Source organism: Ursus maritimus, unplaced genomic scaffold (genome assembly GCF_017311325.1).
Source record: "Ursus maritimus isolate PB19 unplaced genomic scaffold, ASM1731132v1 scaffold_25, whole genome shotgun sequence".
NCBI lineage: Eukaryota > Metazoa > Chordata > Mammalia > Carnivora > Ursidae > Ursus > Ursus maritimus.
Genome location: NW_024425008.1, coordinates 39,496,536 through 39,522,954, shown reverse-complemented (window position 1 = coordinate 39,522,954; position 26,419 = coordinate 39,496,536). Strand labels below are relative to the sequence as shown.

At 42.1% G+C, this 26,419-nt stretch overlaps 1 protein-coding gene across 3 annotated transcripts in view; it reads right to left on the bottom strand.

The window, feature by feature from the left end:
- The window catches only part of GNG2 (G protein subunit gamma 2), a 110,974-nt gene that overhangs the window by 26,584 nt on the left and 57,971 nt on the right, over window positions 1-26,419 (bottom strand). The window contains exon 1 of one of the 3 annotated variants that reach the window (XM_040641826.1): window positions 13,259-13,282. The exons of the other annotated variants lie outside the window; for them this stretch is intronic. The gene's annotated coding sequence lies outside the window, so the exon portion shown is untranslated. Of the gene's footprint in view, window positions 1-13,258; window positions 13,283-26,419 lie in introns of those variants that run through there. 3 annotated transcript variants of the gene reach the window in all.

The following is a 26,419-nucleotide window of genomic DNA, read 5'->3' as shown; positions in this document are numbered from 1 at the left end:
TGCTACCATATCATATTACTACAAATGCAGGAGCGTAAACAATAGAAATTTATTATCTTACAGTTCTGGAGGTCAGAAGTCTGAAATAGGTCTCACTGGGCTAAAATGAAGGTGCCAGCAGGGCTGTATTCCTTCTGGGGTCTGTAAGGGAAAATCTGTTTCCTTGCCTCTCCCTAGCTTCTGGGGGCTACTGGCATTCCTTGGATCTTGGCCCTATTCCTCATTTTCAAAGCCAGCAAAGGTGAGCTGAGTTATTCTTACATCACATCACTCTGACGTCTTCTGTTGTCATACCCCCTCTGACTCTGCTCCCTTTTTTCCCCTTTTAAGAACCTTGCAACTCTACTCCCCCCCCCCCATAACCCAGGACAATCTCCTTATCTGTAGGTCAGCTGACTAGCAACCTTAATTCCATCTGTAACCTTAATTGCCCTTTGCCATGTAACATAACAGAGACACATGTTCCAGGAAGAGAGACATGGAGATCTTTGGGGGACTTCATTCTACCTACCATGGAAGACCTCTGCACAGGCAGAAAAGAGAAGTGGGGAGATGGGGGCTGAGATGGAAAAAGAAGAGGAGAGGGGCAGGATGTAAGTCTAGAAATGCTGGGGAGAGAAAACATTTGAAACTGAAATGGACTGAGCAGAAAAAGTAAACACAGTCTTTGGTTTTAGTTTTAGGAAGCTACATCCTCAATGTTCTAGTTTTACTATATGGCTCAAAAGAATCTGGTGTCACCTACTAGGGATTTACCCCAAAGCCACAAATGTGGTGAGCTGAAGGGGCACCTGCACCCTGATGTTTATAGCAGCAATGTCCACAGTAGCCACACGATGGAAAGAGCCTAGATGTCCATTGACAGATGAATGGATGAAGATGTGGTATATATGTACCATGGAAGACTACTCAGCCATCAAAAAAGAAAAATGAAATCTTGCCATTTGCAATGCGTGGATGGAACTAGAGGGTATTATGCTAAGCGAAATAAGTCGATCAGAGAAAGACAATTATCATATGATGTCACTGATATGTGGAATTTAAGGAACAAAACAGAGGATCATAGGGGAAGACAGGAAAAAATTAAACAAGATGAAACCAGAGAGGGAGACAAACCATAATAAGAAACTCCTAATCATAGGAAACAAACTGGGGGTTGCTGGAAGGGAGAGGGTGGGGGGATGGGGTAACTGGGTGATGGACATTAAGGAGGGCATGTGATGTAATGAGCACTGGGTGTTATATAAGTGATGAATCACTGAACTCTGCCTCTGAAACTAATAATACACTTTATGTTAATTAATTGAATTTAAATTTTAAAAAATCTAGTGTCTTATTTATTTATTTATTTATTTTTTAAAAGATTTATTTCTTTATTTGAGAAAGAGAGAGGGCAAGAGAGAGAGTGAGTGCACAAGCATGAGCAGGAGGGGCAGAGGGAGAAGAAAAGAGAATCTCAGACTCCATGCTGAGCACAGAGCCCGACTCGGGGCTCAATCCCAGGACCTGAGATCATGACCTGAGCCAAAACCAAGAGCAGGACACCTAACCGACTGTGCTACCCAAACTTTCAGAATCACTTTGTGGATCTTCTTCTTCTTCACATGCAGCTGCTTTCCTGTAAAATCCTCCTCTGGAAGACTGAAAGTGCTATAGATTCCTAGACCAGTGTTCCAAAGAGATATGTGTTTTCCTAAAAAGTGGCTATGGTAAATAAGAAAAGTTAGCCTGTCTTTTAAGCTTGAGGTATTTGGACAATGCATCACATACATGCACACCCACGTGCACATACTCAGAACGCTTTTCATCTTATAAAACTGAAACTCTGTATCTAATAAATGTAAGTCCCACTCTTTCCTCGTCTCAGCCCTAGAAACCACCTTCTACTTTCTATGATTTTGGCTACTCTAGGCATCTCGTAGAAGTGGAATCATACAGTATTTCTCTTTTTATGATTGGCTTATTTTACTGAGTGTAATGTCCTCAAGGTTCGTCTATGCTGTAGCGTGTGTTAGAATCTCCTTCCTTTTTAAGGCTGAATAATATTCCACTCCATGTATTGCTTATCCATTCATCTGTTGAGAGACACTTCCATTGCTTCCATGTTTTAGCTACTGTGAATAATACTCCTAGGAACATGGGTGTACAAATATCTCTTCAAGACCCTACTTTCAATTCTTTTGGGTGTACACCTAGAAGTGGAATTGCTGGCTCATATGGTAAACCTATTTTTAACTTTCTGAGGAACAGCCATCCTTAGTAGCAGCTATGCCGTTTTACATTCCCACCAAAGTGCACAAGGGATCTAATTTCTCATCTTCCCGACACTATTTTCCATTTTTGTTTTGTTTTGTTTTGTTTTGTTTGGTAGCAGTCATCTTAATGGGTGTGAGGTGGTATCTCATTGTGGTTTTGATTTGCGTTCCCTAATGATTAGTGATGTTGAGCACCTTTTCATGTATTTATCGACCATTTGTATATCTCCTTTGGAGAAATACCTATTCAGGTCCTTTGCCCATTTAAAAAAATATTTTATTATTATTAAGTCATCTCCACACCCAATGTGGGGCTCAAACCCACAACCCTGAGATCAAGAGTAGCACGCTCCACCAACTGGGCCAGCCAGGCGCCCCCCACCTTTGCCTATTTTTTTTGAATCATGTTTTTTGTTGTTGAGTTTTAGCTTTCTCTATACTCTGGATATTAATCTCTTCTCAGATATATGGGGTTTGGAAACATTTTCTCTCTTCCATAGATTGCCTTTCACTCTGTTAATAGTGTGCTTTGATGCACAAGAGTTTTTAATTTGCATGAAGTCCAATTTTCTTTTGTTGCCTGTGCCTCTGGTGTCATAACCAAGAAATCATTGCCAAATCCAATGTTGTGAAATTTCTGCCCTATGTTTCCTTCTGAGAGTTTTATAGTTTTAGCTCTTACGTTTAGGTCTTTGATGCACTTTGAGTTAATTTTTGTATATGGTGTTCGATAAGGTGTTCGATTCTTCTGCGTGTGGATATCTAGTTTTCCCAGCACCATTTGTCGGAAAGATTGTCTTTCCCAAGTTGAATGGTCTTGTCACTCTTATTGAAAATCATTTAACTGTTTATGTGAGGGTTTATTTCTGGGCTCTCTAGTCCTAAGTTAATTCTATTCTAAGTTCCTAAATATTTTATTATTTTTGACACAATTGTCAAATGGAATTGTTTCCTTAATATCCTTTCCAGATTGTTCATTGTTAGTGGATATAAGTGCTACATCACAGATTCCTAATGGGGGAGACAAAACTTTTGTCTTTTGTCCCTACCTGAGCCGAGAGCGATCGCACCCAATGAGAAGTACTGTTGAGAAAAGGGCGTTGCGCCTTGTGAGCATATGGGGCCAAGAGAAGGTGTTGACAGAGTCCTGTTAGGTGTTTAGGCAGAAGCACAGATGCATATCAGATATCCTTTGCTGATGTTCCTGTTTCATTTTACATCTGACAGAAACTGGGCAGACATTATTTTAAGAGGGAAGGAAATGGTTTGAATATACCAACCACTGAAATAGCTAAAAGAAAAAGTAAAATTCTCCTGAAAAGATCACGTAGACAAAGCTTTAAAACACACACACACACACACACACACACACACACACACACACACACCTTTTAAAAAACAAACAACAAAACCTTTTAGTCAAAAAGAGAGGGTGGTTAACTTCTATACACCACTCCCCACTCACCCCATCAGCTAGTCTTTGGAATGCCTTGCGATACACCATAGTTTACCTCTGCAGGGGCCCAGCCTGGCCCCGGAACCATCAGAGGCTCACCTCAGAGATGCACCCAGCTGTGGACTCTATAGAATTCAGGGGGGCAGAGGGAAACAGAGCCAGAGTCTGGTTCTCCTGGGGAGACTCTGGATTCCTGAGCTCATTTCTGGAACCTCAAAACATCTCTGGGAATCAGCTGGGGTGAGGATCAAAGGTTAGTGGTGCTGGAGTGACACTGTTCAGTCCAGCAAGCCGTCTTCAGCCCAGCAACTGGTAGCCCCTCTCAAGTACTGAAACGGGTGGTTACACATCTCCGAATGTGAATCAGAGAACTATACTGCTGCAGATTAATTCTTTCAGAATTCCATAGCCAAGATCTCTTTTCAAAATTCTAACAATCTACCCTCTGGAAATTCCAAATGGGATTCAATCTATTCTCCAAGCCCCACACTAGACCCACGGGTTGTGGTTCTCAACCAGGGGAAGTGCCACCCCTTAGGAAGCATTTGGAAATGTGCGTGGGTGGCCTGGGTTATAACAATAATTAGGGGTGCTAATGGCATTTAGAGAGTGGAGGCAGAAACTCTAATGCCCTGTGGAGTGCCAGCAACAGTGAATTATACTGCTCTCAGCCCCTCAATGACAAAGGACGCTGAAAAAAATAGCCACAGATCCATGCATGAAAAATCTGCTCAAAGAAAGTACTCCACAAGGAAAGGTTCAAGTAAATTGGCTTTTATATTATGTCTTAGGATCCCTATTACCTTCCCAGGGATGAATAAGTGTTAAGTGCCCATAATTCTCATTAGCATTATTATGCTTTATGGATATTTAGTCCCTTCCTATTTAAAAGAGAGCACCATCTCTTGCAATGTGCTGGTGGAATGAGATTATGCTGGGTCATATCTGCCAGTGAGCAAAAAGAATACAAACAACCAAGCTCCTAGAACAATTATAGAGCTTGTGTGAGAGAGATGGGTAGGACTCTGGGAGAATGTCCTAATTATCCCACCTGAATTCCAAGCCCGAAAATAATACAGAAGGCATTTTATTCTTTTCACTGATGAGAGGAGCCCCAAACACCCCAAACATGAGAGATAGGCTTGTTATAGAATAATAACCATTAGATGAGTTTTCTTTTTCTAAAAATACATCCAGCATTTTCATTTCTTTCAGGAGGAACTCTTCTGTTAAGAAACCATACATTTTCTTGTCATTTAGGCTTGGGAGTAAACATACAACTCCTTATCCTGTGGCACAAAGATAAATACATGTTTTGATAATGAGACCTTTGCCTCAGAGAGTATAGGTTAATTGTGGAGGATGCCATTCTTTTCCGGTTCTAACAGTGTTTTTTAAGCACAGCATCCAGTCTTCGTTATGGCCTTTTTCATTTTAATTACAACTGTGTGTTTCTCAGGACTGTGTTTTGATATTTACAGTTGGTGCTAAGGGGGCTTGATTTACTTGTTTTATATATTTACAGGTTAGGGTGACACTGGCAATAAAACAAACAATTCCTGGTCTAGAAAACAAATCAGAGGTTTACAGTCTCCCAAGCACTTGATGATATCTTTATTAGTCTCATTCATCAGTGAGCCACATCGTTGGTGAGCAGTTACTAGCTACTTTTGAATTAGAGGACCAATTTCTAACAATTTCAATTTACAACTCTTCAGAGCCTCTCCAATTAGTCACCTGGGTAAATGTCTTTGTTCACTGTTCAGACGTCAACACAAGTTTAGCTTGGTCATTTTGGCCCACTCATTTTTTCTTGTTGTTTTTGTTTTTTGGATCCCTACGCTAATTTATTCTGTAGCAAGTAAGAACACCATCATCGAATCGATGAGAGTATATAGACAGAGTCCAGGGAAGGGCTTTCACAGTCAGAACACAAGTGAATTTCTGAGTTGTGGCTGCAATGTGAATCGAATAATAATTGTAAAAACAGCCTGCCTGCTTTCAGGGTACTTTTTTGTGAGATATCTCTGCCTATTACCAGTTGGCCACTTTGACCTGAAAATACCAAAATAGCACATTTCCATCTCTACTAATCAGCAAACACTAATTTCTTTTTGGTTCTCCCACCACTGGGGATATTTTAAATCAATAGAGGATTTATTTGTGAAGCTTGTTGCTTCTCCCTCAACACTTTCAAAGCCCCAGAGTGTCAGGGCTGGAATCCACTTCACCTGTGTTTCAACAATTGGAGCTGTCACAAAGATATCTTTTGGGTGTCACAATGTCCTGGTTTCCTCACTTGCCTTGGCTCATTTTTGAGCAGCCCTGTGGAGGCTGCAGGTGGCAAATAAAAAGGAGATGAAAATGGGGAGGAGGTTGTCAGGGAAGGGGTAGGGTAACGATGTCCACGCAGACTTTGGCATGGAAGCACTTGGGGATAGAAGGTACGAAAAACGATATTGGACTCCAGAGGGCGCTGGTTAGTATTTGACTAGGGGAGGGGATGGGGAGGAGAGTCAGAGAGGGGAGGGGAGCGAGGGGAAGGGAGAGGAGGCACAGGAAGATAACCTAACCTCCCCTGTGGAGATGCAGGGAGTTCGTGAGCATCCCGAATGCAGAGAGCTAGACCGCACAATGCTGGCTAAGGATGGATTTGTAAACAAGATAAAACAGGAGTCTTCCCAGCACCTTCCCCCTCCTTCTCTCTCCCCTCCCCATCTTTCAGTGCTTCTCATTTCTGGGAATTTGATTTTACAGGCCAAAAGCTCTGTTCTTTTACCAGAGGACCAGGAACTTGTACTAAAAATGAATATGAGCTTATAAACCAAGGGCTTGCCATGTGCCAGGCCCTGGGCCAAGTTCCTGTTTAATCCTCACAACCCCGGGGACATAAGCACCGCATCCCTAGCTAGAGGAAGCCAAGGTTTGGATTAAGTCAGAATATTAGAGAGATGGGTGTTTCTAAAGCAAGCCCCACCAGGGAAAGATGTTCTTCCAACCCTTCTCAATTCACATTTTTAGATGCAGCAGACTGATCCTAATCTGGGGACTGTGGTGTATGTTTGGCTGTTTCACAAACATAAGAGCAATTTTTATAGTCTTTGTAGCTACAGAGAGAGCTAATGGGAATGAGATCTGGTGCAGAAGTTGTACCAAACAAAAATGCTATGGGGCCAATGGGGAAGAACATGAAGCAAGGGAACAACATATCAACTTAAACTCTACTCTGGATGATTTCCATGTGGTTTTGCTGGAACATTGCCACTTACCAAATGGGAGAAAGACACGATTGTGTCTGATTTCCCTCAAATCAGCATGGGAGCCGTCTATGCTGTGTAGGTGGAGAGTAAGACACAACACAGCTTCCCTGACTTTCTTGGGTGCCAGAAACCATTATTTGAAATGACAGCTCTCTGCTTTCCAGTGAACTGCTGTTATTGAAACAACATCTCTGTGAGATGCAGCCTTCTGCTTGGAAAGAGCATCACTGGCTAGCTGCTTTAACCACCTTGACAAAAACATAGCCCTTGAAAAATGCTGGTCATGGGTTTCACAGATTTTGTAAAATGAAGCAGGAACGAACAGACCATGCTGTGACTTACAAATGACACGTGAGCTTTAGTTTTTATCTGAGCCTTGGATAATGCAAATGGCTGTATCTACAAACGGGAGCTGGCATTCTTAAATGTTAGATGGGCTTTGTTCGATCAAAGGCAGAGAGACTCGTATTTTGTATGGTATATATTGGATTTTCTTTAAAAAAAAAATGGAAGCCTCAACCATGAACCAGTAGGGTTCCAACAAAAGAGAAATAACGAGCTTGTTTCCATAGAAATGGCTCTGTTAACCTACTGATGTCTAATGTTCCACAACAGCAGGCAAGGGGGGCCTGATAGGCAGAGGCCTTCTGCCTCCTTGTAGGAAATTATTTATTGGTTAATTAATTTCTCTAAAAAAAACACTGCTTCAATTCTAAATCCTCAGTGGATCTCAAGCCTTAGGCAAACCCTGGAGTTCAGGGAGACTAGCCTGCCTGAGCTTCCTTGCCTTTGCTCAAATGGACCCTTAGGCTCACAAAATGATAACGCCTGAAATCCTTTGGCTGAGCTCCTCCATGCAGCTCCCCAGTAAGAACAGGTCCCCCTCCATTGAAGTTTGTTAACACCGTGTTGTCTGGGGATATTTCCTGTGATGTGATTGACAGGTGGTACACGAGTAGAAAAACAGGTACTAGGAGACAACAGACCTGAATTCTGGCCCATTCTGACATTCCTAGCTGTTTTTCTTTTTTTTTAGTGGGAAAATCACTTAATCTTTCTGGGCCTCAGGAGCTCAGCTGGATTGCAGGACTGCATCAGTGCGCCTAATGTTGTGACAACATGTTATAAAGTACGGAGTGCTATGGAAGGAACAGGCACGAACAGGAAATGACCACCACCATTTATTGAGCAACTACTAAGCACTGTAACCTAGAAACATTACATACATAATCTCCAATCTTCACAAAAAGGAACATGGAAAAGGAATCAGGGACTAAGAAAGGCAAAGGGAAAAACCTAGGATTACGACCAACTGTGCCTCTATTAACTGGGGCCTTTTAGGTGGGAAGGTGGGTAAATCTTTTTTTTTTTTTTTTTTTTTTTTTTAAGATTTTATTTATTTATGTGACAGAGAGACAGCCAGCGAGAGAGGGAACACAGCAGGGGAAAGGGAGAGGAAGAAACAGGCTCCCAGCGGAGGAGCCCGATGTGGGACTCGATCCCGGAACACCGGGATCACGCCCTGAGCCGAAGGCAGACGCTTAACGACTGCACTACCCAGGTGCCCCGGGAAGGTGGGTAAATCTTTACATCCAATTTTGAAATTTCTAATTTGCATTGATGACTTCTTGAAGAGATGGTGATTATTCGAAAATCCATTGTGATTTAAAATTAGTAAACAAGGATTTATTAAGTGCTTACTGTGTGTGACTCAGAAGCATGTGCACGTGTTAAACATAGTAAGTTTCTACGGAAACCATCTATGAAGTGGATGTGAGAACCCTGTGGGCTCCCTCAATAATTCTAAGAAGGTCCTGCTATCTTTCACTGGTATCTTCTGGAGTGAAAGGCTCACGTCCACCTACAGCATTTGTAAGGGTTTCCTGTGGGTACAGAATAAACTTGCAAGCCAAGCACCTGAGGCTAATTGTCTTCTGCTTCCTCCTCGGGTCTATTTCCTGTGTGTCAAGGCCGGCAGAGCATTTGTGCACACACAGCAGCTTTTCCACCAAAATCTACAGGGCCTGCTGCCACCCCACATCACCAGCCCTAACATTCAGCCAAAAAAGCCTGTTCTCTGTTCTCCCAACACAGCCCGTGCTCGAGGCAGCCACGATTTCAGTGTACCGCTCATTCCCTCACGCGCACCTATATCTTGCAGCCAGGCCCTAGCCTCTCTTCCTCTGAGAACCCTTCCTCAGCAACTACCTACCCCAGTGACCTCCCCGGTCCCTCAAATTCATACCAACCCAGGAGACTGTGCTAGTAGAAACCAAGCCATTTCTCTGGCCTTTTAAAAAATCCTGCACACTGACAGCTATTATTAATCATTAGTATTTTGTCCGGGCTTCCTCCCATAAATATTTATTACACCTCTCCTTCTGTCTCCAAAGTTGCCCTGTTTGTCTGTCTTCACCGGTTGAACAGGCCAAGCCAGGCTTCACCCCAGGCTCTTCGCACTTGCTGTTTCCCCTGCCTGCCAAGCTGCACTGCCCTGGCCACTAGTGCCCGCGGCTGCCGCGTCTTCCTCTGAGCCCCCAGTTCAAACGCCAGGTCTCCTGATTACGCTCTCTAATGAAGTGCCCGTCTAGCCCGTCCTTCTAGCACAGCACCCTGTTTGTTTTCAGTGCATTATAATCATCCGAAGTTCCTGAATTTTTATATCATAAGAGCAAATAGCTTGTTGTGTTCACAGTAGGTGCTCGATAAATACGTATTAAATGAATGGTAGTCCTCCATAGAGCACCCTCAGCACCCAGTCTTATGAGTAATCAGATGCTTCAGTAGTCTGCTACTCCAGAGGGTGAGCACCTGGAGCAGGGAATCATCCATGCCCCCCACGCAGGGCCGCCAAACATGGCTCCTCGATACAGGCTGCTAACTGTGGCTTTTGTTCTGTAGCAAATGGGCTTATGGAGCATTTCCTTAAAAGGGCACCTCCCAGGCTCTTGATCTCATCTGATCTTCAAGTATCCCCATATAATTGGGGCAAAAGATAAGCTTGTGGCTTGTACTTTCTTCCCTCTCTTCATTTCCTGGCTACTGCCAAGAAAGGGACAGAAGCTCAGGTAACCGCATTTGATGCGGGTTGTTTTTGGCAACATGTAAATCATCAGTAACTTTTCCCAGTCCCAGAGTTACCCAAGCACACTGTGAAAGTGTAAACATCAGTCTGAATGCTGAAAGCTCCTTTGTCGCCTTGGCCTCACCTTCCCCCCTCACCTCCACCAAGCGGTGACCACGGCCTCAGGGCCTCAGGCAGAAACCCAGCGTGAGGCCACAGCCCTGGCTCCCTTTTCTTAGCTCAGTGTCAGGGACAGCAAGGAGCACGCTGGTCTCGAGCTGACTTTTTAAAATATTTTTAAGTATTAAAAAATAAGTATTAAAAAATTTGTAACCTTAAAAGTATTTCAATATGTAAAAGAAATACACAGCCATTATTGGAAAACTGAAAAACACAGATTCAGAAAACAATACTCCCCTATAATCTACCATCAAGCGACAACCAAATGAACTTTGCCAGTCATTTTTCAAGTGCCTTTCCCCAACTTGGAATGCTTACTTTTTGGGTGTGTAGTATCATGCTGGGAAGATAATATTAACTAATATACGTAATTATTTTCTGGGCCCTGCATCCATGCTGACTTTCTGAGACGTTTTCCCATTATGCATACTGTAAGTTTTATCCATTCCCCCCATATCCATAAGAGAATGAAGTGATTTTAATGTTTCCCCATTACTCAACTGTCACAGTTGATACCCTCTTTTAAGGCTATTATACATCTCTGACATGTAGTGCAGAGCCCTTTTTTATTCTTCTAAACAATACTGTTTTTACAACTACTGCTCTAAGGGCATAAAATAAATTGCCCTTCCGATATCTCTTTGATTATAGGGACTGAGTAGAGGACAAACGTAAGAAATTAAAGGTGAAGGCACAGGTAACCCGTTCTTTTACTTTATCACTAAGTAAGGACACAGACAACTCTTGCCCACACTGATTACCCTGCAAGTCCCCTGGACTGGAGGGGAAGAGACTCAAGAAGGGGACCCTTCTCCACAGCACAGCTGTTTACTTGCCATTTCTGGAAGGTAAAGGGATTTGTCTGAAATGCTGACCTGGGGACCAGGAGACCATCTTACAGACAGTTTTTTTTAAAGTCAGGTTTATCAGGATATAATTCATATACATTAAAATTCAACCATTTTCAGCATGCCGATGAAAGGGTTTGACAAATGTGTGCGTGAAAGCCTGAAACCACCTCAAAACTGCACACACTATTTTCAGGAGCTACTTGGCTACTTTGCTCACTTTCCTCCTTTCCTAGCCTGGCCTCACAGAATGCATACCTTTGAGATCAGTCCCCAGGTACCAAGAGCAGTTCCAAGAAAGCAAAGTGTGTGAACTTGACTGACCTTCCTTAACATGGATCGTACAGAGGTGTGAAATCTCAGAGCTTGGCAGGAGCCAGAAGTTATCTTGCAGGACCATCTATTCAAAACAAATCCTTTTTACAATCACTGATTTAATATACTTTAATCACTTGTGACACAGGTCTCGAAAATACCTCTGAATGTCCGGACGTGTGGCTGGCACTGTGTTTTATTTAACAAGTTTAGTTCTGTTTTGGCAGCCCCTGGGGGTTCATGGCAGGAAGGCCTCTCCAGGGTGAAGGGTGAGGATTTTTCTAGGAATGAGCAAGTGAAAATAATGGCTCCAAAATAGCTTCTCTGCAAATGTATGCCACTAACCCTTAAAGAGAGGCTAAATACGAGGCATTGGAAACTCACTGAACCAAGACCTTACTTCACAGATAAACAACAACAACAACAACAAAATTAAGGGCCAGAGCAATGAAATGAATTACCTTCAAAACATAGCTATAACCTAGTGTCAGAACCAAGCATTTAAACCTGTTTCCTGAGGATGCTTAATATCAGAAGAATTATTAGGGTTCAAATTTCCTTAGATTTCTAAGTTCCAACCCCCCCAAACGTGCAGTCACCCCTGGAGAAACCCTATCAGGAGGATGCGATGGGAGGCAGGGAGTTGGTGAAATAAAAAATACAACCCTACTCTCTCTGCCGATCCCTCACCATGCCATGATGGTCACCACCCAATAGTGAGCCTGTCCATCTCTGAAGGCTACAGGCACTGGGCTTAATTTTCTTACCTTAGTTATTATTTTTTTTGGTACTATTTTTGTAAAGAAAGTAAATACCCAGAAAATTTGACTACCAGGTGCCCTGATTAGTGAGTGAATAGTATTTGCTAAGCCAATCTCTATACTTTAATAAAATAAGTGTAATGTTGTGTGGAAGAAGAAACTTGTGTAGCTCTCCAAGGAATTTTCTGGAGGCCATCTCTTTGGAACATGTGTCATGTCTTTGGATGGAAACGTGAAGGGAAGACAGAGGGGTATGGAAGCAGGAGAGCTATGAGGATGCTTTCTGAGCTGACATCCATGGCACACCCCAAGGTACTAACCCGGTGTTCACAAAGAAAATGTGGGAATCAGCATGGGGTAATACAGAGTGCTGACTTCCCAGGCTGCACGTCTGGATTTGAGTATCAACTTTGTCAAGTGATCACAGATGAGTCATTCCAACCCCTCCAGGCCTTGGTTTCCCCTTCTGTAAAATGAGAGTGTTGAGATGAATGACTGCTTCTTGTTAGTTGTTTTAGAGATATTAATATGGTTTCATTCCCATCAGTGTATCATTGAATCCCACAGCTCTAGGACTTTCTCAGCATAGTTAAATGTCAGCCCAAATTCCAAAATTAAATGTCCAAGGAGAGTGAACAAATATGCAGAAAAGCCCTAAGACCAAGAGGACCCCAGTTGGTTGAAAGGAAAATTTCAAGCTTTCTATTTTCTGTCTTTCCAGATCACTCCCGCTGGACCCTGATTATAAAAATTCAGGACACCCACCTGTTGAGCGTGCCCCCTTTTCACTGTCCCTCAAAACCTTTGTGTCCTCATGTGCCACCTTACCAGGCTTAGATTCCATAGTCTATTGTGTGGTCCACTCCCTTCAAACTCCCGGCAACACTGCCTCTTTCTCCCTCAATCACACCAGCTGATAAAAATCCCCAACCCTGATTGAATCCAACTCTCAATCTACCCTTGAGCAGTTTAAGAGCGCGGAGTAAAACACAACCATAGATCCACAGACAGCAACTTCAAGTAGGTCCTTAATGCTGTCCAGTTTCTCTTCCACATTTCCTTAGTCAACTTCCAATAATGCTTTCCACACCTTTTCCTCTCTCCTCAAGCCTCTAATACCTCCTCAGTTCCCAGCCTCATCCTCAGCTGATGACTTTGCTTCTGATTTCACTGAAAATCAGCACCCAGCAGCACCCAGAAGAGCATGCCCATGACCAACGCCACCCACTCACAGGCACATGCATGTCTACACTCATAAATACTGCCTTCGCTTCTCTTGTGATGATGAACTGCTCGTGTCCTAATTTTTGCTGTTGTTGGTTTTTCTTTTTTTTTAAAATATCTTGGTGAGGAGCCCCTTCACTTCAACACTGGCTCCCATCTTACCTACTAAAGGACTTGAGCCTTGTCCTCTTTCTTTCATTTTCTCCTGCATCATCCATTTTCCTCCCTATTACTGGAGCAACCCCATCAGCATATAAACATGCCAAAACACCTCCTATCTTCAGAAAAACAACAAAACCTGTCCCTTGACCTTGCATTCCCTCCCAGCAAGAACCCCATTTTTCTGTTTTCCCTTACAGATGCCTTGGAAGACTTGTCTAGCTTCGCTGTATCCACTTCCCTTCGTCCATTATTTTCCTACAGCCCCTCCAAATGGCTCCTCTTTACAGAAACTACATTAGTCTAGGTCAGCAGCAGGTCCAACTTCCAGTTTTCCAAATCCAATGATCACTTCTCAGTCCCCGCCTTACTTGACCTCTGTTTCAGTCTGCTGTGGCTGCTGGAACCAACGAACACAAACTTGATGGCTTAAAACAACAGAAATTTTTTCTTTCACAGTTCTGGAAGACAGCAATTCAAAATCAGTTCCACTGAAGGGAGATCAAGGTGCTGGCAGGGCCATGATCTCTCCTGGACTCTCAAGGGAAGAATCCATCTCTAGCCTATTCTAGCTTCTGGTGGCTGCTGGAGATCCCTGACTTGTGGTCCCATCACACCAGGCTCGAGCCTCTGTGGTCACATTGCCTTTTTCTCTTCTGTGTGTCATCTCCTTCTGCCTCTCCCTTGTAAGGATACTTGTCATTGGATTTGGAGCTCACCAAGATAATCCAGGATAATGATTCCATATCAAGAACTTAATCACACCTGCAAAGACTCTTTACCCACATAAGGTCACATTTACAGATTCCAGGGATTAGGACCTGATAGCTTTGGTGGCCATTATTCAGCTACTACCACCTTCTGGCAGCATTTAACACAGTGCATTGCTTCCTTCTCCTAACATACCTTCTTCACCTGACTCCAGGGATGCTGCTTTTTCTTGACTCATTGATTGATTGATTCATTCATTCATTCATTTATTCATTCATTCATAATTGTGGTAAAAGACATAAAATTTACCATCTTAACCATCTTTTAAGTGTACAGTACTGTTAACTACATTCACATTGTACAGAACTCTAGAACTTTTTCATCTTGCAAAATTGAAATTCTATGCCTGTTGAACAACTCATTTCCCTGCCCCCCCAGCCCTTGGCAACCACAATTCTACTTTCTGTTTCTGAGTTTGAGTACTTCAGACACTTCATATAAGTGAAATCACACAGTATTTGTCTTTTTGCAACTGGCGTATTTTATCCACACTGTAACATGTGACAGGATTTCCTTCTTTTTTGAAGGCTAGTATTTCTTCAATCAATCAACCAATCAATCACATACCCCCCATGTAATATACATACAACATTTTGTTTATCCCTTCACCCCCTGAAGAACACTTGAGTTGTTTCTACGTCTCAGCTATTGGGAAGAATGACGCTATGAACATGGATGTACAAGATCCTACTTTCAATTCTGCAGGACTTACACCCAGAAGTGGGATCGCTAGACCTGGGGTAGTTCTACTTTTAATTTTTTGAGGAAACCCCATACTGTTTTTCATAATACTTCCATCATTTTACATTCCTACCAACAGTCAAGTGGGCAAGGGTTTCAATTTCTCCACCTCCTTGCAACACTTGTTATTTTCTTGATTCTTGTCTTACTTTCCTGTAAGTTCCTTCTCAGTCTCCCTTCTTGGTTTTCTTCATCTCCTTGATCCCCAGGTGTCAGTGTGTTCTTTTCTATGTTTACACTCAAACCAGGTGATCTCATTCAGACCCAAGGCTGAATCACCAGCCCTTGGCTTCCATCTCTCAAGTTTCTATCTCCACTACCAGCCTTGCTTTTGAACTCTAGAGCCAACTCCCTACTCAACCTCTCCACAGAAATGGGCATCTCAGACTTGATATGTCCTAAAACAAAATTTTAGTTTTCTCCCCCAAACCTGCTCGTCCTACAGTTTTCCTCATAGCAGTCAGTGGCAACTCCATTCTGAGTGCTCAGATTAAAAACTCTGACATTCTTGCTTCTTTGTCTCATAGCTCACTTCCCATCTCCCAGCAAACCCCTGAACACTTCCTTCAAAATGTATCCAGAATCCTGCTCCTTCTCCCACTGCTACCAGTCTGCCTTCGCCACCTTTATTTCCTGCTTAAACATTTCAATATCAGCCTGTCTTCCCTGATTCTGCCCTTGCCCATTTCAGTGTGTTCTTTATATAGCGACTAGAGTGTCAGTTAATAAAATGTATGTCAGAATGATGTCAGCCCTCTGCTTATGACTCTCCAACCTCACTCAGAGTAAAAGCTCAGGCTTTCCTGTGGTCTACACGAGCTGAATGATAAAGTCCATGCGTAGCTCTCTAATTTCACCTTCCACCAGTCTCTTCTTATTCACTCGAATATAGCAATAGTGTCTCGCTGCTGCTGTTTGAACGTGGCAGGCGTTCCTGTCCCAGAGCCTTTGCACCTCCTGATACCTCTGTTTGGACTGTTCTTTTTATATCTCACCCCCAACTTTATTCAGGTGTCTGTTCGAACATCAACTTATCAGAGACCTTCCCTGGTCTCTCTCCCCTGTTTACTAAAGTACCTCCCCTTCTTAAACTGCTCATGCTCCCAACACGGCTTTATGTTCTTTGTTGGTACTTGGAACCACCTGACATATTTTATCTTTATTTTTTTGTTGCTGTTGCCTGTGTTGTCTGCATTTATTAGTATAGCCTACTAAAATGTAAGTTCCATAAGCACAGAAAATTAGTCTGTTTTGATCACTCTGAATCACTAGGGCCTAGAACAGTGTCTGGTTCACAGCAGGCTCTCAGTAACTATTTACAGAGTGAATGAGGCACCTATAACGCCTTTGTCAAAGAAATCATTTCCCAGAAGGAGATTTGCTTCTATTGATTGTTTGTAGATGGGCTCTGAGAGCTTGGGCACTTTGGAACTTTTAAAAAGGCCTTACAGGAAGTTAGCTTTAAAACAGGTTTCCTGTTGGAACCTCTAAACATTGCCTTTATAACCTGTAGGGGATGTGATGCTAACTTGTCAGAGATACTCCTGAGGCTTATTTGTTCTATTTAATTTTAGGTCATCAATATAGAATGATAAGTATAATAGTTGAAGGTTACCTTCAAGAACTCCTATTGTATTTTCCACTGTTTTGGGGAAACACCTCTGAGACAAACCAGAAACAGACTTGCAGATGAAGAAACAATAGCAAGATCAGGTGACCTGACCAAGGTCACAGATGGTGACTATAAGCCAATTCTTAGGTCTCTGACAACTAATACTTTCGCTTACCCTGGAAAATTGAATTCCATTTCTTACTAGGTCTTTCCTGTGAAAATGACTAGTCTCCTCCACAAAGTAGGGTTAAGGACAGAGCTGACATCCAGAATCACTTTGCTTATGGTAGTGATGGATGTGTCAGGCTCACGACTCCTATGCGCCCTATCACCAAGGGACCTGGCAGGGTGGGATTTACCGAGCACTTCTGTGGTCCTGCAACAAAACAAAGTTGACCCTGCTTTAGAGGAATGAGAGTGTTCCAAGCATACTTATACAGCATGCTAACGAAATATGCCAAAGGAAGGACAGAGCCACTCGTGCCTGGTTGGGTCATTATTCGCTGGGCTGAGGAGTCTACATGTTGAGGCTAGGATGAATGGGACACTTCACAGACGGGGAGGGGGTGATTAGTCATCTGTATATAGAAACACATTCTGGAATTTCCAGAGATAGATGCTTTCATTACTGGTGAGTTTACAAGTAGGATGATACGTTTTCTTCTGGCTGATGAGAACAGATAATATCGCCCTAGCAAATAGTTTTCCAGAGGCACTAAATTGCCTATAAAAATGTTCGTTTACCTGCCAAGCTGGCATCAGAGCAACCTCCGTCAATTACTCTTGCCAGCCTCTTCTCTCACTGCCAGCTCCCCATCCTCCTTATGTTTCCTGCTCTACCAAGCACAGAAGGATCAGGGGAGTCCCTGTGGCCAGTGGAGTCTGTCTTCTTTCATCCTAAAGAATATTTCTATGAAAATCAAATCAATGATGAGTAGGAAAGAGAGGTGGACAGAATTTTCGTTTCAACACTTGGATATTCATTAACCTCACCCATACCCAATTACTTTTGGCTCTAGGCAGATAAAGCTTATATTCATGACTAATGCCTCATATTCTTTCGTTATGTTTTGCCTCTCTTGGAGAAGCAAATTCTGCTGGATGGAGCTGCTAGAAAACTCTGTGGTTTATAGATACTCATTTTCAGAAACACTGTGTGTCTTGAAAGGCTGCTTTATGAGTGACTGGATTCCCAGCACCCTCCCAGCTTTTCCCTTCTTCAGCAAATGTTAGATGGGTCATGCAGATAGGCACTGCATCCACCACTGGGGGTAGATAGGAATGGGATGAACGGAAACAGTCAGTGGTCCCATTACAGCAGCTATTTAAAATAGCTGGAAAAGAAACAACGCACAACCCTGTATCTAAGCCAGCTTACTTGCTGGGTCTGTCATTCAGGTGACTCCTGATTAAGCAAATGAGCCCAATTCATTTTACAGAGATCTAATTAATACTCTGACCTTACTGAGTCATTTGAAATTCCTAGGATTTGGTCCTAAAAACCCTAATGTCAGTAATCCCACTTGCTTGTGAGATGCTTCTATTCCTAAGAGCTCCACATATCCACATGACAGAACAGAATCTTTAACAGAAGTCTTTTAAAATTACTAAAGACATGGTTTGATGAGAACAAAGAATACATGATTTATATGAGACATGGTTCAGTTCACACCAGATACTGTGATTGTACAAAGTCTGAAAAAAAGGCAAACACCCAACAGGAACTTGAGAGAAGACTTGGTTTCCATGAAGTATTTTGGTGTCATGAAAAACCGTTAGGATGCTAATGACACAAGGGGATCAGTTCATCTTTTTTACCATCATTTGCAAAGAACACTTGCAATACGTGGTTTCAAAAACTTTCAGTTTTCCTTTACATAACAGATCATTGTCCCTTAACATCTGGGTGGCCTTATTGAATCTAACTGGGCAATTAAACAGAACTCTTGCCAGCCCTGTGGCACTACTTTTCTATCAAATATCAGTGCAATCTAGAGACTTACGTGCCAGGCAGTGCTGGGAGCCAGGAAAGCAGACACAAGTTTAGTGTTCAAGAAACTTATACTCCAAAGGTAAAGGCAGACCCATAAGTGGGCAATTGCAACATGGTGTCTTATGGGCAAAGATTGGAGAAAGGCCAGGGTATGATGAAAGCACCTAGGAGGGGCATCTGAAACCAATTTTTTTTCCAGAAAAAGAAAGAAAAAAATAGTTGATAGCACCAATGTGAAATATAGTGATCAGTTAGGTTAAATAAGAATTTCTCTGTAAGTAGAACGGTGGTGGCCAGGGGTTAGGGGTAAGGGAAGTGGGGAGATGTTGGTCAAAGGGTACAACATTCAGTTATAAGATAAATAAGTTCTGGGGATAAGCATGGTAACTATTGCTAACAATACTGTACTATGTACTTAAAAGTTGCTGGGAGAGATCTTAAACCCTCTCCCTCTCTCTCTCTCTCTCTCTCTCTCTCTCACACACACACACACATACACACACACTGGTAATTAGGAAAGGTGATGGACATGTTAACTAGCCTTACTGTGGTATTATTTTGCACTATATACATGAATCAAATCATCATATTGCACCCCTTACACTTATACAATGTCGTATGCTGATTATATCTCGATAAAGCTGGAGGGAAAAAAAGAAGAATCTGGTGCATAGAGTCCTCCTAGAAAACAAAATAAGACTGCTATGAACTTGCTTTGCAATTCCTGTGTAAGGGTCACTGTGGAATCACAACCTGAGCCAATGACATAAGGAATCAGACCTGACCGAATTCGCAGGTCTGATATTTACTGTTATTCATCTAATGGCAGCTGGATCTTAGTCCAACTGGAGACACTGAATACTACAAGAAAATCCGAGTTTGGAGAATTTTAATGCTATTAAACTGGGAAAGGGGAACAGAGAAAAGAAGTGTAGTGACTGTAATTCAAAATGACAACAGGTGCAGATAAACAGGAGACATTTGATTCCAGACAAAATTATTTACCGTGTTGCCGGACTGCCGATGCACTCAAATGGAATTATCTGACCAAACGGAAGGGCTAATGGTCAGGGGAGACAAAAAAATGAGAAGGCCAGCACAGCCCAGGAGTGAGGAAAGACTTTTCTAATTAATAGCCCAAGGAAAGGAACCAGTTGAAGTGTTTGGCAACTTGCCTTAATTTAGACAGTCCCATCTGCCTCCAAGAACGGCCTCTTTCTGATGGATGAAGAGCTTAGGAAAAGTCTCTACACACTCCAGTTACTATTGATCAGGCCATAAGTAAAAAGTTGTTTAACATGAATGAGTCTGAAAATAGAGAAATACAAGTATCTACCTATATCCAAGTATTTTCTCAAAAAGATGATTATCTTTTGGGGACTTTAATATCTGGACTATAAATGTTAGTCTATTTTTTATTGACTTAAAAAAAGTTGGTCAGGGATCACAAAATAATAGAGTCCAGCATAGGGAATATAGTCAATGATATTGTAACAGCATTGTGTGGTGACAGACGGGAGCTCTGCTTGCGGTGTAGCACAGAATACACAGACTTGTTCAATCACGACGTTGTACACCTGAAAACTAATGGGACACCGTGTCAACTATAACCCAATTAAGAAAAAATAGAAATCTGTGACAGCAGACAGTGATGGAAACACCATTCTGTGTCAGTGGTGATTTTGGGGTCTGTCGTGGGGTGCTGAAACATCAAACTTCACCCTACATTTCTGCCCGCCGTACCCCTCCGTGTCCGAAAAAATTAGTCCAGAGCCCATTCTTGAGTCAGATGTAAAACCTCTGCCTTTCCCCTTACATATGAATCTACTTTTGCCTTGAATTTCTATGACTTGTTTAGAAGGGAAGACAGCATATTTTTAAAAGGCCGTAAGTCCGCTATTTTGTCTTGCTCTTCACGATTTTTCTCTAAATAAATTTAGATGTGCCTTGGTGAAGCCTGGAGGTAGAAGCAAACATAATGTCAAACTGATGATTTCAGAAGATTTGTAAGACAGCAAAGCAACTCAGTGTAACTTATGATGGCTAACAGCAGATCTGAAAGCTCACTTCTTAAAAAGGGTGGGGGCACTTCTTTAAAAAATGGACACTTTACATGCTCAATGTCCCTAGACCTCTGTTCGTCTCAAACTCTTATTTAGCTTAAAAAACAAAACAAAAAGACAACTGACTGCTTTCTCGGAGCCTTTTCCTTTTTGGCCCTACTCCATCCTCGCCTCTCCAAGTATATCTAAGGCTTCAAAGTCAAATCCTGTGGAAGAGAATTGGAGCACTAGGTCCCAAAGAAGAGTGTGCCCTCTGGTTTTCACAGAAGCAGAGTCTGAGCACTTCCTGTCTTCTGTACATTTTAATTACTCTTCCTTACAATGGTTCTGCCACTGGTTGGGAGGAAGGAGACACAGAATCCGTCCCGTTCTGTAGTCACACTACCTGGTTTCAGTGGGATCTTCTGCCATACACTACCTGGTCACATTACTGAAATACTCGGTTTTGTCAACTGTAAAGTGGAAGTATTACAGTACCTAGTTCTTAGGGCTAGGATAGTGCCCATTCGTAGCACATGCTTCTGCGGCACACAGTACATACACAGGACGGAGTCCCTGGTTGCTGATGTTACTGGAGATGCACACCCAAGAAGAGACAATGGGCAGGATTACCAGAAGTAGATAAAAGCATTACAGATTTTGAGAGCTAAGCAGAACCAGTGTTTACCTTAAATTATGTATACTTTTGGCGGATCCTTGTTTTGAGAATGATACTCAGAACTCCACAGTTCTATCGAATTTTTCCAGGACAGCAGCTGGGGCCCTTGGGTGTTGCTACCTCAAGGCTCTTGCACGGCACTGCAGAGCAGAACTCTGTTCCAGCTTGTCTCGTCTCCTTCCTCTCTCCCTTCTCTCCTCTGATCTGTAATACTTTCAAATACCGAAGTCCCTTGCTGAGGTAAATGCTGTGACCCTGATCTTCCCAAATGTCTTCTATCTCAAAATTACCTCTCCCTGAGCCATTCTTCTTCATCTGTTCACTAATTTCAACTAAAATATATTAATAACCATGAGGGTAAACCACTAATCTCAACTAAAAGTATTGAGTGGTGACTGATATCTAAATAGTTCTTTATAACTTAATAAAGGTCATCCATGTGAATTATGTCGTTTTGACTTCATAGCTGTTCTGTGATGGAAAAGCAGATGCTAGCATTCCTATTTTCAGATTAGGAAACTGGCACTCAAATGAATGAACTGGCTTGCTCTAGTCCACAAAACAGTGAAGTGACCCTACATTAGGAACTCACAGTTTTTTATTTGATCTGCGAAGCAGAAACAGAAAGCTAGTCAAACCAGAAAGCTAGTTCGGTAATTAATTAGATAAAGCTAATAAGGTAATTCATACTAAGATGTGAATGACTAACAGCTTAAACCTGTCAAGACATGCTTTCAAAAAGAGAAACCTGAAAGGCTAATAAATTAATAATTATAGAATAAAAGTAGGAGTAGGGAATTTAAGTATCTTTGGGCAGAGAATAATTTTTTATTTTTGCTGCCCATTCTTGCTGACCTGTATGGCCATCTGTTAGCTGAGGTATCTCAGAGTATTTACTAAAGTTGAGAGAAGAGAGTAAACCTATGCCCCTCAGGAATCTGTGGGCCTTTCCAGTCCCAAGCAAGGGCTACATTCCATTTTTATCTTAAATTCATATCCATTTTTCATTCTATTCCATGTTTGCTTTACTGTAAAATAATTTTTAAATAAAATAAAGTGAAACTTTTACCATATTAATCCTGCTATGCGGTTGCATTCTCCCAGCTTAAAAAGGCACTATGAAATCCATTTACAGTCCCACAAACAAATGTCTTTTTACTTAAATCACACACACACACACACACACACACACACACACACACACACACAGACATTTACTAGCGCAGAATGGAAAAATGTAAATGTGTTTACATACATTTTTGTGTATGGAGGGGGAAAACCCAAAGTAACCATTTGATTTCACAGCTTCAAAAATGTTGTGAATCACTAAACCAACCCCCTCTTTACTTCTGCGGTTCAGATTTTCTCCAGGCTTGATGACCTCTATGTAATTCTAACTAAGACCCAAGACCAACAGGGAACTGTTGCCTGACAGCTCTGCCCTGCTCTGGGCGCCATCTTGACGGCTTCCACAGGAAATGCGACGCACTGGTTTTCCATGGCAGCACTCTGCTGGCCTGTAGCAGAAAGAAACCTTGGGTTCCAACTGTTTCCTACCTAATGCCTGTTATTTTCTCTGCTAAGTTTTTTTTTAAAATAAGGGTATTTTGTGAAAAAGAAAACCACCCCGTACATGGGAACACATAAAGAAAGTTACTTGGCAGAAGAAACTGCCCTGCTACCAAGACGTACGTCGGCCAGTTTAAGGCTGAGCTCCTGGGGCCCCTCTGAGTAACTCTTGTGGGTAGTACCTACATGGCCACATGCACAGCACTTCCCCTTCTCCTCCACCCCCATCGCGGCCCTGGAAATTAGCCATGGCAATCTCTGACTGGACTCCATTGAGCAGTCCCGCCCGCGGCTGCTCAGGAAGTGCATACCAGCAAACAGAATGAAAGGGGCCTTTATAAACAGTAGTCGGTTATTTCTTAAACAGACTCCCACATAAAGACTTTTTTGTTTCTTACTCTTTAGGAAAAACTGAGCTCCTTCTGAGCGGTCTTTGGAGAGGGAGGAGAAACTGAAGATGGGGAGGAGGCTCAATGCGGGGATATTACTCGGCCAGAGACAAAGGAGGGGCAGGGCCAAGTGTCAGGCTTCCGAGGTAAAACCTCCAATGTCTCTGGCTGACAGGGAGTGGGGTCAGGGCTAAGGGGCACTGGCGGGTCACGACCTCTTGGGGTCTTCTCCCCCAGAAAGGGATCTACCCACACAAGGAACGTTTAGGAGAGCTCCTAGAACACTGGCCTCCAGACAAATGCTAGGGAATGAGGTTTTTTTTTCTGAGTAGACTCCATTTCTTGTCTTTTTCTTCTCCTTTTCTTTTTATCTGAAGAGCTACATTTTATATTTCACGAGTTCACAGGCAATTTCCTTCCCATCATACCATCCTGGTTTCTCTCTCTTCTGCTAAAGAAGCATAATCTCCTAAACTATTTCAGACATCCCCAAATCTGAGGAGTATGTAGGAAAAGAATTGAGTTTTACAATTTGACGTGTTTGTCACATGATCATACATACACACACACATACACAGAAGAAAGGGGATATACAGTAAAGTCTCCTTAATTTATTATTTGTTAATTAAACATTTAATAAGAATTTATAATAATGTAACTGAATCCAGGCGGCACCTCTACAGGAAATGCTAAGGAAAACAGTACAAAGAAAATCAATGACAGGATTTCAGAGATCTGTATGCATTAAGTGAAAAGAAAATGATGCTGTTTATTGCAATTCTGTATTAGCTTTGTTAAAACAGAATATCTACATAGAAGTCAGCTACTGTTAATACTTATATTTTTCTTTTCTTTTTTTTTTTTTTTAAAGATTTTATTTATTTATTCGACAGAGATAGAGATAGCCAGCGAGAGAGGGAACACAAGCAGGGGGAGTGGGAGAGGAAGAAGCAGGCTCACAGCAGAGGAGCCTGATGTGGGGCTCGATCCCATAACGCCGGGATCACGCCCTGAGCCGAAGGCAGACGCTCAACCGCTGTGCCACCCAGGCGCCCCAATACTTATATTTTTCTAATACATTTTTTCATGATTTGAAAAATCCTTCCCAGGTTTAATTTACAAGGTCTCATTATGTTGCTTAAAAAGAACAACTCATTGCCTTAAGAGAATCCGCGTCTAAGCACCTGTGGGAAACGGCAGTTATCTCTGTGGTCTCTCCCAGCCACAGGTGTGACGCATTATGAAATTAGCACTAGTTTAATATCCTATACACACCTCATACCCAGAGGTGTAATTACCTGCCTGTGTCCTAAGGAAGAAGAGAGTGCCTGTGGGTATCAAAGCATTCCTGGTTTATGGCCCCTCTTCCAGCATTAAAAGGTTGCCCCTTTAAAACATGCCTGAAACAAAGGGAGGTGTGGTAGGAATTGTAGAAATATAAGTCTTGGTTTCCACACACTATTCCGTTTATATGTTCGCTCCAGTGTCCTAAACAGTCTGCCTCTGTTGGAGTCCTATCCTTCAAGGAGGTGACCTCCTTTCAGTAATAGTAGTAACACCATTACGCTAGTAACAACAGCAACATTAGTAATAATAGCAACACTCCTTAAGAACTTGCCAGAGGCAGGCATGTTGTAAGTATTTTACTTTAAATTGATTCACTGAATTCTCACATTATACAGTGGGTACTAAAATTCTCCCCCATCTTACATTTTTGGAAATGGATGCACAGAGAGGTTAAGAACCTCTGTCCTCTTCTCTTCTCTCCTCTCCATCCCCAGAAGAATTCAGGTCTTCTTAAGGAGCCCAGGACCCTTTTTACTATTCTACATTGCCTCCCATGTTTCCATGGCCCCAACAATTGCAATTGTTAGGTCTATATAAATTCACGATGCTTGGCACAGAAAGGTCAATATTGGTAGTAACATAGTTAAAACTCATGGTTGGGNCATTCCTGTCATCTTCCATTGCTTACAAAGGAGGAATGGGAAGGAGGAACTAAGAACCATTCAAAGGATATTATTCTAAGAGCTCAACTCTCTGATGCTCACCTGGACCTTTCCATTTATAAGCTGTATCCAAACTAAGTCTTCCCTACTGTATCCCATGGCCCTTCGTTCCCATCCTTCAGAGTACTCCTGGAGTGTGCGTGTATGTGTGTGTGTATGTGTGTATGTATATATAGTTGTGGGTATGTTTACTTCTGGGCTCCCCAGATAGATTATAAGCTCCATGAGGACAGGGGCCATATCTGTTTTATTTGCCTATAAATACTCAGAACCTGGTATACAGTAGGTACTCAATTAATATGTGTTCAATGATCTTACCCCGAAGACTCAGTAAAACAATGATAAAAGGTGATTTTAGTCTGGGTCACATTTTGCCTGATAAAATGTCTATTCTTCAGTGCTCGTTACCTCTCCCCCATCACCTGACTACATCCGTGCCGAGGGCAGAACATGCTCAAACAGGCAAAGTCACAGTCGGCAGCAGCCTAGCTGGCTCAGGAATCTACCTTTTATTCAGGGCCCAGGAACCCCCTTGGTGGGGCTGGCTATACTGTTAAACCTCAGTCATCAAACTAAGTAGAAGGGAAGACCAATCTAAACATCCTAAATAACGGAACATATCAGGGCAAACGTATTACTTTCAACTTCTGAGGTGACCAGAGTATGTGATCGGACGTACTACAGGATACTCCATAGCGACCTGCTGGAAAGACTCGAAAACAATCTGTGTTGGGCATGTTTATATGTATGTAAACATACATATTTATTTATATGTATAGTACACATATAGTACAGTTCACTATAATAGTAAACATACTATTTATATGTAAAGAACTATTTCTAAAGACATCAAAGATGTCCAAAACCACATTGTGTTTTAACATTTTCAACATCACAGTTACAATCTTGTTTGTCAATCACTGCATTTCAATCACTTGCCTTCTTATCCACAAAGTTTTGTTGAGTAAAATTAAATGTCAATCCAGATACTATCAGAAACAAAACCAACTGTGAATTAATAGAATGTAAATTAACAAAGCTTTTACTCTAGCTGAATTATAAAATTTTCTAAATTCTATTTCCTTGATGATA